The 12024-nt window shown below is 51.7% G+C and overlaps 1 protein-coding gene and 1 pseudogene across 2 annotated transcripts in view; one reads left to right on the forward strand and one right to left on the reverse strand.

The window, feature by feature from the left end:
- The window catches only part of CCDC91 (coiled-coil domain containing 91), a 141638-nt gene that overhangs the window by 55683 nt on the left and 73931 nt on the right, over positions 1-12024 (forward strand). The gene's annotated exons all lie outside the window — the stretch shown is intronic.
- On the reverse strand, positions 1201-4813 carry LOC140260372 (PHD finger protein 7-like; annotated as a pseudogene).

Raw genomic sequence — 12024 nt, forward strand, 5'->3', positions numbered from 1 at the left:
TCACAGAATGACCCAAGTTGGAAGGGACCTCAAGGATCATGAAGCTCCAACCCCCCTGCCTGGCAGGGCCACCAGTCTTCCACGTTTACTAGATCAGGTTGCCCAGGGCCCCCTCCAACCTGGTCTTGAACATCTCCAAGGACGGGACATCCACCACCTCCCTGGGCAGCCTGTTCCAGGACCTCACCACTCTCCTAGTAAAGAACTGGTCACCCCGCAGCCTTCTTTTCTCCAGGCTGGACAAGCCCAGCTCCCTCAGCCCGTCATCACAGGGGAGGAGCTCCAGCCCCCCAGTCATCTTCGTGGCCCTCCTCTGGACCCTTTCCAACAGCTCTCTGTCTTTCTTGTACTGAGGGCTCCACACCTGGACACAGTACTCCAGATGGGGCCTCACAAGAGCAGAGTAGAGAGGGGCAATCACCTCCCTGTCCCTGCTGGCCACCCCTCTCCTGATGGAGCCCAGGGTACCATTTGCTTTCCGAGCTGCAAGAGCACACTGCTGGCTCGTGTTAAGTTTCTCATCCACCAGGACCCCCAGGTCCTTCTCTGCAGAGGGAAGCCTTCTCGAGGGAAGGCTTGATCTGACATTTATCATGCTTTAACAGGCTGCATGTTGCAGTGTGCAGAACTGACCAGAAAGCATCAGACTGTGTAGGAACGAGCAAAAGGACGCTTGCTCCAAAGCCTGCACTGCACTTCTGCAAAAGCGTGGGCTGACAGCAGCTCGAAGCCCTTAGCTTGGATTTGTACCACCAAACCACGGGGTTCAGCTGGGCGTTTTGTTCCCACAACGCTGCTCTGGCTGGACGTGTTCTTGGCAGGAGCATCACCTAAACTAAGGCTGACTTTGCATTGGCTTCTATGTGAGTAGTAGTGAAGGTAGGTGAGCACCCAAAACCCGTCGGATACTTGAGTCATGGAATTAAGACTGACGAAGACCTCCAAGGTCATCAAGTCCATCTCCCCCCCTCCCCCCCACCAGCCCACTGCCCGCGTCCCTCAGTGCCACATCCCCACGGTTCTGGAGCACCTCAGCGTCCAGCGCGGACGCTGACTCCCCTAAAGCTGCCCAGCTCGGGACAGGCAGAGCAGAACAAAACTGACAGTGGCATGATGGAATTAAGTTTTATTGTGATGGATTCAGATGACTTGATGACTTTGGATAGGAAACGGAGCTTGTACGCGGCTGCTCCGACGGCGTCAGTGGGGCCGGCTGGTGACGCGCTGGGCCCGACGTGGTGGTACTCGGGTGCGGCTCCGGCCCTGGGCTGGCCCTCGCCGCCTGGACCGGCTCCTACGGCGCCTCTGGGGCTGGCTGTCGGTCTCTGCAGCCCGACGATCGAGAGGCGAGCGGCTTCGAGTCCGCGCCCGCCCCGGCTGCCCGGAGAGCAGCTCAGGCACCTGGGAGCTGGGATCCGGCTCCGGCACCTGGGAACTGGAAACCGGCTCCGGCACCTGGGAACTGGAATCCGGCTCCGACGGTGCCTGGCTGGTGGTGTCGGAGCTGCTGCTCTGCTGTCCTGCAGGGCTTTGGGATGGCCCCAGTTCCTGCTGGCTGGCGGTGTTGGGGCCAGCGCTGTCCGAGTTGGTGCTGGAGGCTGTAAGGAAAGGCAGGAAGGTGAGCGGGACAGATCTGCAGCCCCGGGGTGGGACGGGCTCCCATCCGTCCTGGGCCCAAGGGACTTGAGCGAGGCCTCGCCTGGCCCCAGCCCGGCAGCACGCGGCTGTTCGCCTCTTACCGGTGCCCTCTCCAGCACAGCTGGCGCACTCCCAGCTGGTGGTGCTGTGACTCAAGTTGGAGCAGAGTCGGTGCGTGCCTTGTGCAGCGCAGGAGCTGCAGAGGAGCAGCTCCCAGAGCCTGTGGAAAGCAACGGGTTGTGGCCGTGAGGACAAAGTGCCCCGAGCCAGGGAGTGCCCAGAGGGCAGCTCTGGTGCTCGGTCTGTGCTCCCCCAGCCTGTGGTGAGGCTGCGATGCCACGCAGAGCCCCAGAGGGCAGCTGAGCTCACTCACCCCTCTCCCTCTCTCTGCTCCCTGCCATGGGGGTGACGGCAGTCGCTGGCGTCGCAGCGTCCGTGCCGAACTCCCAGCTCTGCGTAGGCACGGTTGCGCTCCCACTTTGGTCTCCTGCCAGAGAATAGTGGGAATGTGATGAGCTCTGAGTGCCTCTAGACTGAGACTAAGCAAAGCCACCCCTGCAGCAAAGGGCCAGGCCTGCTGGGGCAGTCTTTGTGCAGGCACAGCTCTTGTGCCCTCCCGTCTCGAGAGCTGGCTGAAAGACACCAACCTGCGTGGGATGTAGATCCCCAGGTTGATCATCTCTGGAATGAACCTCTCTCGGTCTCGGCAGAGAGGGCACTGGAAGCAGCGCATCCCAGCACTCTTGGCCATTCCCTACAGCGGAAACACGAGCAGCGGTGAGAGTGAGCCGGGCCTGGTGCTGCTGAGCGCCTGCGGTGCCTGCGGGGCGAGGGGAGGGCTCCTACCTGGATACAGTCCCGGTGAAACCAGGCGTGTTGGCAGGCCGGGCACACCATGGTGACGTATGACCTGCTGTCACCCACGGGATCCATGCATATGATGCAGGTGGTGTCCTGCATCGGTGCTGTCTCCACTGGCTGGTGCGGGAGGTGCTCCCAGCAGAAGGACCTGGGGGAAGATGGAAGGGATGGGCGAGGTGAGAAGGGCTGCGAGGAGGGCAGAGGAACGGGAAGGAGCCCCAGGCCTTGGCTCTGGCTCTGTCAGGCTGCTGGGAGGTTCACAGCGTGTTCCTCGCTGCTTTGGCTGGTGCTGACAGCAGGGGTTGGAGGCCCACAGGCGACACCTGGGAGCCCTTACCTGTAGTGGCCAAAGTGTTGGGTGACACATTGACCCTCTGGGGCGCAGGGGAAATGGTAGCTCCGCTGGCAGCCTGGCGCTGCGCAGGTGACGCTGGCCCCCCGATTGCCACAGACGAAGCAAAGCTGGAAAGAGCAGAGCAGCCCCCATCAGCTGCAGGCTCAGGGCCTACGCAGCGGGCCCCGCACCTCTGGGCAGGGCGCAGGATGCGGGCAGGGCTGGGTGGCACTCTGCAGAGCTGCCTGGTGAACAGGGCTGGTCTGCAAGTGCAGGAGTTTCTCCTGGAGCTGGGAGGAGGGGCTGGGATTGCTTTCTTGGGACCAGGCTAAGCTCGCCGTGCCTCTTCTGGCACCAAGCTCCCTGTTCCAGTCCGGTGCTCACCGTCTGCGCTGCCTGCCTCATCAAGACAATGAGGTGTTCAATGTAGAAAAGGCCCTCTTTTTTATTGTTAAATCCATGTTGACACAGGCCGTTGGCAAATCCCTGTACAGGAGGAAAGAGCGTGATTTTGTTAATGCAGAAAGGAGGGAACCACTGGTTGGAGGAAGGTGGCAGAAGCCACGAGGGAACTCACCACACAAAATGCATGGAAACAGATCCCATACATCTCGTGTCTCTCGCCGAAGATGGATGGGTTGTCATCCACTCGGCCACAGAGCACGCATGCTGGAGAGGAAAGAGTAACAGTCGTGAGTGCCTTGTGGGGCCAGGTGCCCCCGGGGGCTGTCCCAGGGGCTGCTCTGTGCCAGCTGTGCCAGCTGAGGGGCAGAGCTGGAGGCCGTGGAGGGGAAGGGGCACTGTAGGCCTAGCAGTGACAGTGGGCAGCCACAGCCCAACCGCAGCCCCCCTGGCCAAGGAGCAGAGGGGCCCTGCCTGCGGCAGATGGGAGCCCCTGCGTGCTCCCACCTCCTCTCTCCGCTGCAGGCAGACCCCCAGCACCCCTCTACCCGGCAGCGGGGAGCTGCGTGCAGGGATACTTTGCTCTCACCTAGCTCAGTCGAGCCGGCGGCCTCCTCGGGTGTCCCCTCGGACATCGTGTGCGTTAACGGCGAGCACTCGCAGAGTGTCTGTCCCAGCAACACCAGGCTTTGTCCTCTGCGTGCCAACCTATGGGAGAAACGGGACGAGGCTGAGTTGGCAGCTCAGGCCTCCGAGCGCTGGGGAACCCTCCTCCCTCCCTTGGCAGCCTCAGGCAGCCCCTTCCTCCCTGCTCACCTCACCAAGTCGCACTGAGCTGGGCCTGAGCCCCGCAGCCTCAGCTCTGTTCCACAGCCTGCAAGTCACAGTGGCCGTTCCGTGTCACCCTCCGTGTTGTCATCACACCTCACAGGGCTGAGGGCACCCAAGCAGGAGGGCGGCGGCTCTTGCCGGACGCAGCCCTTCTAGAACCCGGCGTGTTGGTGCTGATGAAGGCACTGGGCGGCACATCCACCCTCCTGGCCCCACCTAAATGCTACAGGGCCTGTGGCTCCATCAGTATCCAATAGAGTGTTTACGTGTTGCCATGATGTTCTCCAGGCTTTACTTGTGGGCTGTTGGCCGCTGATTACCTCTCGTTACAATCAATGACTCACAGAATCACAGAATCTCTATGGTTGACAAAGACCTCTAAGATCACCAAGTCCCACCGACCACCCCCCAGCTGCCCACTGCCCACGTCCCTCAGGGCCACATCCCCACGCTTCTGGAGCACCTCCATGGACGCTGACTCCCCCAGCTCCCCGGGCAGCTGTGCCAGTGCCCGACTGCTCTTTCAGCCCAGACATTCTTCCTAATATCCAACAGGGACCTCCACTGTCGCAACTTGAGGCCGTTCCCTCTGGTCCCATCGCTGTTAGCTGGGAGAAGAGGCCGACCCCCACCATGGAACACCTTTCCGGGAGTTCCATGAAGTGAGGCCTCCCCTGAGCCTGATTTCCTCAGTGGTGTTAGTACTGCAATGCAAACAATTGCTTGCACCCGTTGGTACCCAGGCATTCTCATTAAAGATGTTAGGAGTGCCAGTAAATCAGCACAAGGGTGTTATTTGTGTATGAGTGTCCCTAATCTGTAGCCCGTATTTCTCTGGCAATGGAAAAAGCGAACCTGTTGGTTAAGCATCGGGTTGTTATAGGGCAGGAGCAGCAGTGGTGGGGTGCGTGTGTGCTGTAACACAAACGAGTGCTGTTCCTGTGAGGTTTCTTCTCGGAGTGCAGCAGGGAGCAGCCTTCCATTGGCAAAAACACTGTGGTTGCCCACCACAATAGTGAGGCTGAGGCAGAGATGTGCAGGGCTGAGCCGTGACCTCCCGGGAGCAGAGGTGCGCCCAAATACGCTCAGGTCACTTAAACCTTCAGGTTTGGGGCTCAGGGTCTCCTTTTTCATGACCAAATCCTTGTTGTCAGGGCCCTGAGCCTCAGGTTTGGATCCGAAGGCATTGCTTACATGCTCATTTGGACGTCCCAGACTGTCACCTTTGGGGTGTGGTCTCTCAGTTTCAGAGCCCACCATTTCATTAGGATGCAAAATCACCTTCTGAGGCTCCCAGTGCTTTCCTCAAGAGGAAAGCCCCATTTATGGAGCTCCCAAATCCTCGTCCTAGGAGCTAAGGCCTGAAGTTTAGGACCCAAAGCCTCCTTTCAGGGACCAAACACTCATTTTGTGGGATCGAAGCATCATTTGGGGGATCCAGCCCCTGAGGTGGAGAGTCCAGATACCCAGTTCTAAGTGCTAAGGCTCCGTGTTGAGGCGCAGACCATGGTCTGTGGGGCACAAAGCCTCTTCTCAGGCTCCACGTCACTTTTTTGCAGACCCAAAGCCCTTTTGTAGTCATCTGAGCCTCTTCTGGAGCACCCGCTGTCCCTCCTGTAGGACCAAAGCTGCTGCTTGGAGTTCAGAAAACCATTCTTGGTTCTCATTCTTTTCAGGCCCAACATGTCCTTAGGGGCCTCAAGCTCCCTTTTTAAGAACCCAAAGTTGCATGCTGGGGGCCAAAGCCTGATTTTTAGGGCTCAAAGTCTCATTTGCCGATCAAACTGACATTTTGAGAGCTCAAAGCATCACTTCAGGGCATCCAAAGCCATTGTTTTATTGCCCAAACCTCTGTCTCTGTTTTTAATGGCCAAAGCCTGATTTGCACAACCCTTAGCTTCAGGTTCACATACTGAGCAGAGGGCAGGAGGAGATGCATGAGGAGCAGAGCTGAGCAGAGGGCAGGAGAAGATGCCAAGAGATTTCCAGTGTGCTCAGCTGTCTGCCTGGGAGGAGTGCCACCAATGCCACACACTGTGGAGCCTGGAGAAGAGCTGCCAAAAGCTGAAGCCTGACAGTGGTGGTGGCCTTGTTTCTCTCAGGATCCGTGCTGTCTGAAGGGACTGCAAAGAGATGGATCCACTGGGGTCTTGCAGCACACTGTGAAGGCCTGACATAACAGAGGAACAGAGGCTTGATGGCAGCCGCGTACCTGCAGGGCGCCCAGCTCTCCCCACTGGCAGGAGAGAGCAGGGTACGGGCACATCACCTGCCAGCTACCCTGATATCCCACTTGCTGGCTCACCCTGGTAGATATTCTCTTTCTCAGCCTGCTGCTGATCCCTCTTGTGCTGCCCTAAGAGTCCTGGTGACATACAGCCCCATCAGCAACCCCAGCTTCTGGCTGTGTGCATCATGGAGGGCCGGGGACAGAGGAACCTCAGTTTCGAGGCTCACCGATGAACCTCCCGAGAGGCGCGCTCCTTCAGAGCCTCCTGCAGGGCAGGTCCAGGGGCAGCCATGGCTCTTCTCTTCTGGGCTGCTCTATGCTTGCAGTGCTGCTGCAGCCACAGGTAATCTCTTCTGAAGAAGGGGCTGGAGTAGATGAGTAACTGCAAATGGCCAAGGAGGAGAGTTAGGTGCTCTCAGTGTGGGGCTGAAGGACAGCAGTGTACAGGAAATAGGGCTTCTCATGGCTCAGGACAAATGTGGGCACCAACAAGGCTCACGGGTGTCTTAGTTTCAGATGGGATGGAACCGTGTTCCTCAGAGTGCTGGTACGATGGTATGGTTGGTTCTGGGAATAAAGCAACGTTGACAGCACAATTTGTGTGTAGTTGCTGCCATGCAGTGGCCAAGGTGCCTGGGGTTCTTCCGGCTCTAGTGCAAAACCTTGCACTTTGTTGTGTTGAACCTCATTAGGTTCACCCAGGTCCACCTTTCAAGCCTGTCAAGGTCCCTCTGAATGGCATCCCTGCCTTCTTCCCTGTCAACCGCACCACTCAACTTGGTGTCATCAGCAAACTTGCTGACGATACACTCAATTCCATCCTCGATGGAATCCATCATGTCATTGATAAAGATGTTAAAGAGCATCGGTCCCAAGACAGAACCCTGCGGAACACCTCTCGTTTCCGGCCTCCACCTGGACATAGAGCCATTGATCACCAGATCAATGTTGATCAAATCCAATGTCAATATCAATGTTGTCCTTTTAGCTATGGAAACTTAGAATCCACTGTAGAGATCTCTGTATACACATGGACTAGGTAGCCCTCTAGATTATAATAAATTTTTACTGGAACTAAATATGTCCGTCTGTGGGTGAGTGAGCACACTTGATCCCCTGTGTCTCAGTGTTAATTTTAAAATACTTCAGACAGACCTTCAATTGAAATTTTACTGTTCTAGTAAGAACAGCAAGAATCTAACTATTCTAGTTTGAAGGTCTTTTTCAATAAGGAATGCTTTCTTTTTTTTTTTTTTTTTTTTTTTTCCCATGTTTGAACAAGTAATGAAAGTGAACTTCCTCATTCAATAGATTTTTTAATTTAATATTTGAATCCTTCTTATGCTACTATAGTAGTTACATCTTTTTTTCTTTTTTGTTCACTACTCACAGTGAACTAATTTAAATTTGACTTGCAGAATTAAATAATTTTTTTTTTCCTTTATGCCAGTTCTGTAGTACTGTGTTGTAAAAATATGACTAGTTCAGCCCTTTTTACATGAAACATCTGAGTTGAGCTAGTTTATGATGTCTGTATGTCCGTGCAATTAGGCAGATGTGTACAGATGTTGCTGTGTATTGTTACTGGAAGTAGGAGTTATTTAAACTTCAAAATGTTTCCATCTTCAGCTTTTCTGCTTCATTTCATCTGTTCTTGCAGGGCTTTGAAAAAAGAAATTCTGTTCAAGTTAATCTGAATCTAATTACATTTGTGTCAATAATTAGTAGGTATAACCATGATTTCAGACTCTTTTTGCTAAGATGGAACCAAATGGCTTAGCAGAATTTTCTAATCAAATTTAGTGGAGTTATAGACTGAGTGATTTGTTTTTAATGGTAATATATGGCTTTTGAAATTGAACATGCTTTGCTTTCTTTTATTTATTTTTTGATCCTACAGCTACTTGCTATATATGTTCCCTGTTGCACTGTTAACCATTTCCAGAGGATAGATTAAGGTTATTTCTTTTCTGTATGGTGTAACACTGGTCAGGAAACTGATTTGCTATTTGTATTTCATATTGCAGCCATATTCGTACTTTGGGACCCATATCTTGGAAATTATGAATAATTCACTCTACTTTGCCTAGGGAACCAGGCCATGAGGAGACTAGAGGAAATGTTCACAACATGTCTATTGCTATATAATATAGCATGTCTATATTGCTATGTCTACTCAATTATGTTTCAGGTTTTGTTTAAGGTTAAACCACTATTTACAAATATCTCCCAGGGATTAGCCCTGAGGCTGGATAGTTGTGGGTGGCAGGGAGTGCTGAATGGTATGAGCAGGTACCTCAAATAGTGGGCTTCCCCAGAGTTTTGGAACTTAACCTCTGAGCAGCTTCAGAATCCTGAGAAACTAGTGAAATATTTGGAAAGTTGTGCTGTTACCATGGCAATTCTAAAGAGCACAAATCACTGCAGTCTGGTGGGACTTGGACCATGCCTACCAAGCCCTGTTCAACACTATTTAGCACCTAAAGAGCAAGAAATCTCTAGATTTGATGTCTGTGCAACAGGCCATGCAGTTTCTCCAGGCCCTGCAACATGCCATGTGGTTGTTCCAACCCCTGCAACAGACCTTGCAGTTCAATCAGAGAATCAATCTGTGCCAGTATCAACTACTCCTATACACAAGAGAAAAAAATGTCAACAAAAGTCAACTTTTTTTTAGTAAAGACCAAAGCTACTATTAAAATGAGTATGGAAGAAAAAGATGAGGATGAGTCAGGGCCATCACAAGGACAGGAGCAGGAAGAGTCAGAGTTCATCAGCTCACAATGAGCTGTGAGATACACAAAAGAGACTTAAACTGTCAGCCAGGTGAGCATATATTCATCTGGTAGATTCAGTGGATCCTCAAAGATCAGTGCTGGGACCAGTGCTATTTAATAGCTTCTTAGGTGACGTGGACAGTGGGACTGAATGCACCCTCAACAGGTTTTGCAGATGACACCAAGCCAAGCAGTGCAGTTGACACGCTAGAGGGAAGGGATGCTATCCAGAAGGACCTGGACAGGCTTGAGAGGTGGACCTATGCCAACCTCACGAAGTTCAACAAGGCCAAAAACAAGGTTCTTTACCTGGGTTGGGGCAATGCTAAGCACAAAGACAGATTGACTGGAGAATGGTTTGAGATCAGCCCTGAGGAGAAGGATTTGAGAGTGACGGTTGATAAAAGACTCAACATCAGCTGACAGTGTGTACTTACAGCCCAGAAGGCCAACCATATCCTGGGTTGCATCAAGAGAAGCGTGACCAGCAGGTTAAGGGAAATGCTTCTGCCCCTCTACTCTGTCTTGTGAGACCCTGCCCGGAGGACTGCATCCAGTGCTGGAGTCCTCAACACAAAAAAGACATGGAGTTGTTGGAGCAGGTCTAGAGAAGGGCCACAAAGATGATCAGAGGACTGGAGCACCTCTGCTATGAGAACAAGCTGAGAGAGTTGGGGCTTTTCAACTTGGGAGAAGTCTCCTGCAAGACCTTGCAGCAGCCTTCCAGTATCTGAAGGAGGCCATCAAGAAAACTGTGCCAGAACTTATGACAATATGAAGGAAATCTCTCTTACTCCCTATGGGTTTGTCTCTCAACCATGGAGAAACTGACCTGGGAGTTCCAGCAATTCAAAGACAGTATTTCTTACTCCCTGCATATAATGACCAGTATCTCAGCTGTAAAAATTAAGCATTCCTGTTCTCAAGGGAGAGGATATAGTGGGTACATACTGCATGCCACCCTCTGGTTTTACCTGTATGACTAAAGGATATGAAAAAGTGGGATATCAAATCCACTAGAGGCAGGTGTGTAAGAGTTGCAAGAAAGAGCAATTCAGATGGGGAGTTCTACCAGTAAAATAGCTGTTCCAGTTTCCAATGGACAGTCTCCTAGACAAAGAAGATGGTTTGATCCTATTTTTGAGTTGGATAACAAATCTTTTGGTTTGCATTCATGATTATAATAACCAGAACTGGAAGGGCCCTATGTCCAGCCATGTGGAGAAACAGAACAATCAGGTTTATTGGAATGTGTGGATTTTATGACCTGGCATATTAGAAGCATGGAAGCATAAGACTAGTGGATGCTAGTGCAGTTTACTTTCATGCCATCAATTTACAAAGGAGTAGAGCCCATCAGTATTTCTGGAGTAACAGGATCTCAAGTGCTAAATATGTTGGAGACTGAAATAAGCCTAACTGGGAATGAGTGGCAAAAGCACCCCATTGTGTCTGGCCCAGAGGCTCCATGCATCCTTGATATGGATTACCTCAGAGTAGGATACTTAAGGAATCCAAAAGGATACTGTTGGCCTTCAGTATATATTTCTTGCAGATGGAGGATATTAGTCAGCTGTGCTTGCCTTGCCTGGTTTTTCAGAGGACCCTTTGCCATGGGATTGTAAGCAGCAGAACAGCAGGTGAGAGTTGTTACAATGACAGTGCACTGATGTCAGTGTTGCACCAGCTGGGACTACCTGATTCCCATCCATATGCTGATTCATCAACTGGAGAGCCGAAGAGTAATCAGCATTGAGCACTGGCTCAACTTTAACAATCATGTATGGCCAATGTGAAAGTCCAGTGGAGAGTGAGGACTAATGTGAGTGAGGACTGTCATGGCCTGAATGAAGTCACACCACCATTAAATGCTTCTGTGCCAGCCATGGTAGAACTTCAGTATGAACTGGAGCCAAAGGCAAATAAGTAGTATTCTATAATCAATATTGCGTATGCATTTTTCTCAGTCCCTTTGGCAGCAGAGTGCAGGCCAGTTTTCTTTCAATTGAAGGGGCATCCAGTACACCTGGGGTGGAAACAGAGTTTTACCTTTTGCTATGGTCTGATCCAGGCTGCACTGGAACAGGCTAAGTTCCTGAACACCTGCAGTATGTTGATGACATCAGAGTGTGGGATAACACAGCAGAAGTTTTGAGAAAATAATCCAAATCCTTCTAAAAACTGGTTTTGACATGAAGCAAAGTAAGTTCAAAGGACCAGCACAGGAAAATCCAGCTCTTAAGAATAAAGTGGCAAGATAGACATCATCAGATCCCTATGGATGTGATCAACAAATGTTATAACCCCACCAACTAGAAAAAGGGAAACACAAGCTTAGGTGTTGTGGGTTTTTGGAGGATATGTATTCTGCATTACAGTTTGATTGTAAACCATCTCTATCAAGTGACTCAGAAGAAGAATAATTTTACGTGGAGTCCTGAGCTACAACAAGCCTTTGAACAAATTTAACAGGAGATAGTTCATGCAGCATTCCTTGGGCCAGTCCAGACAGGACAAGATGTGAAAAATGTGTGCTACAGTGCAGCTGGGGAGAATGGCCCCACTTGGAGCCTCTGGCAGAAAGCACCAGGGGAGACTCAAGTTTGATCTCTAAGGTTTTGAAGTCAGAGACAGAGGATCCAAAGGAGATGTTGTCCTGGTTTCTGATGAGAATCTGTTAATAGTACATCAATATGCTGTTGCTGCTGAGTGTGCAGAAAGCTCAACCAGACCACTTGGTAGAACAGCAGCTGCCACAATGACATGACAGCAGGCAGTAAGACTGCTGGCCTGAGTTAGGCAAGACATCATTCCATTCTGTGTGACGTCATGCAGAAAGGCTATCAAACTGTGGGGAATTGTTTTGGGGGTAGAGTGCTGCTCAGGGTTTGGCTGGACATTGATCAATGGGTGGTGAGACATTGCTTTGCAAGTGGGCTGTTGGTTGGCAG

The sequence above is a fragment of the Excalfactoria chinensis genome, chromosome 1 (assembly GCF_039878825.1).
Source record: "Excalfactoria chinensis isolate bCotChi1 chromosome 1, bCotChi1.hap2, whole genome shotgun sequence".
Taxonomy (NCBI): Eukaryota; Metazoa; Chordata; class Aves; order Galliformes; family Phasianidae; genus Excalfactoria; species Excalfactoria chinensis.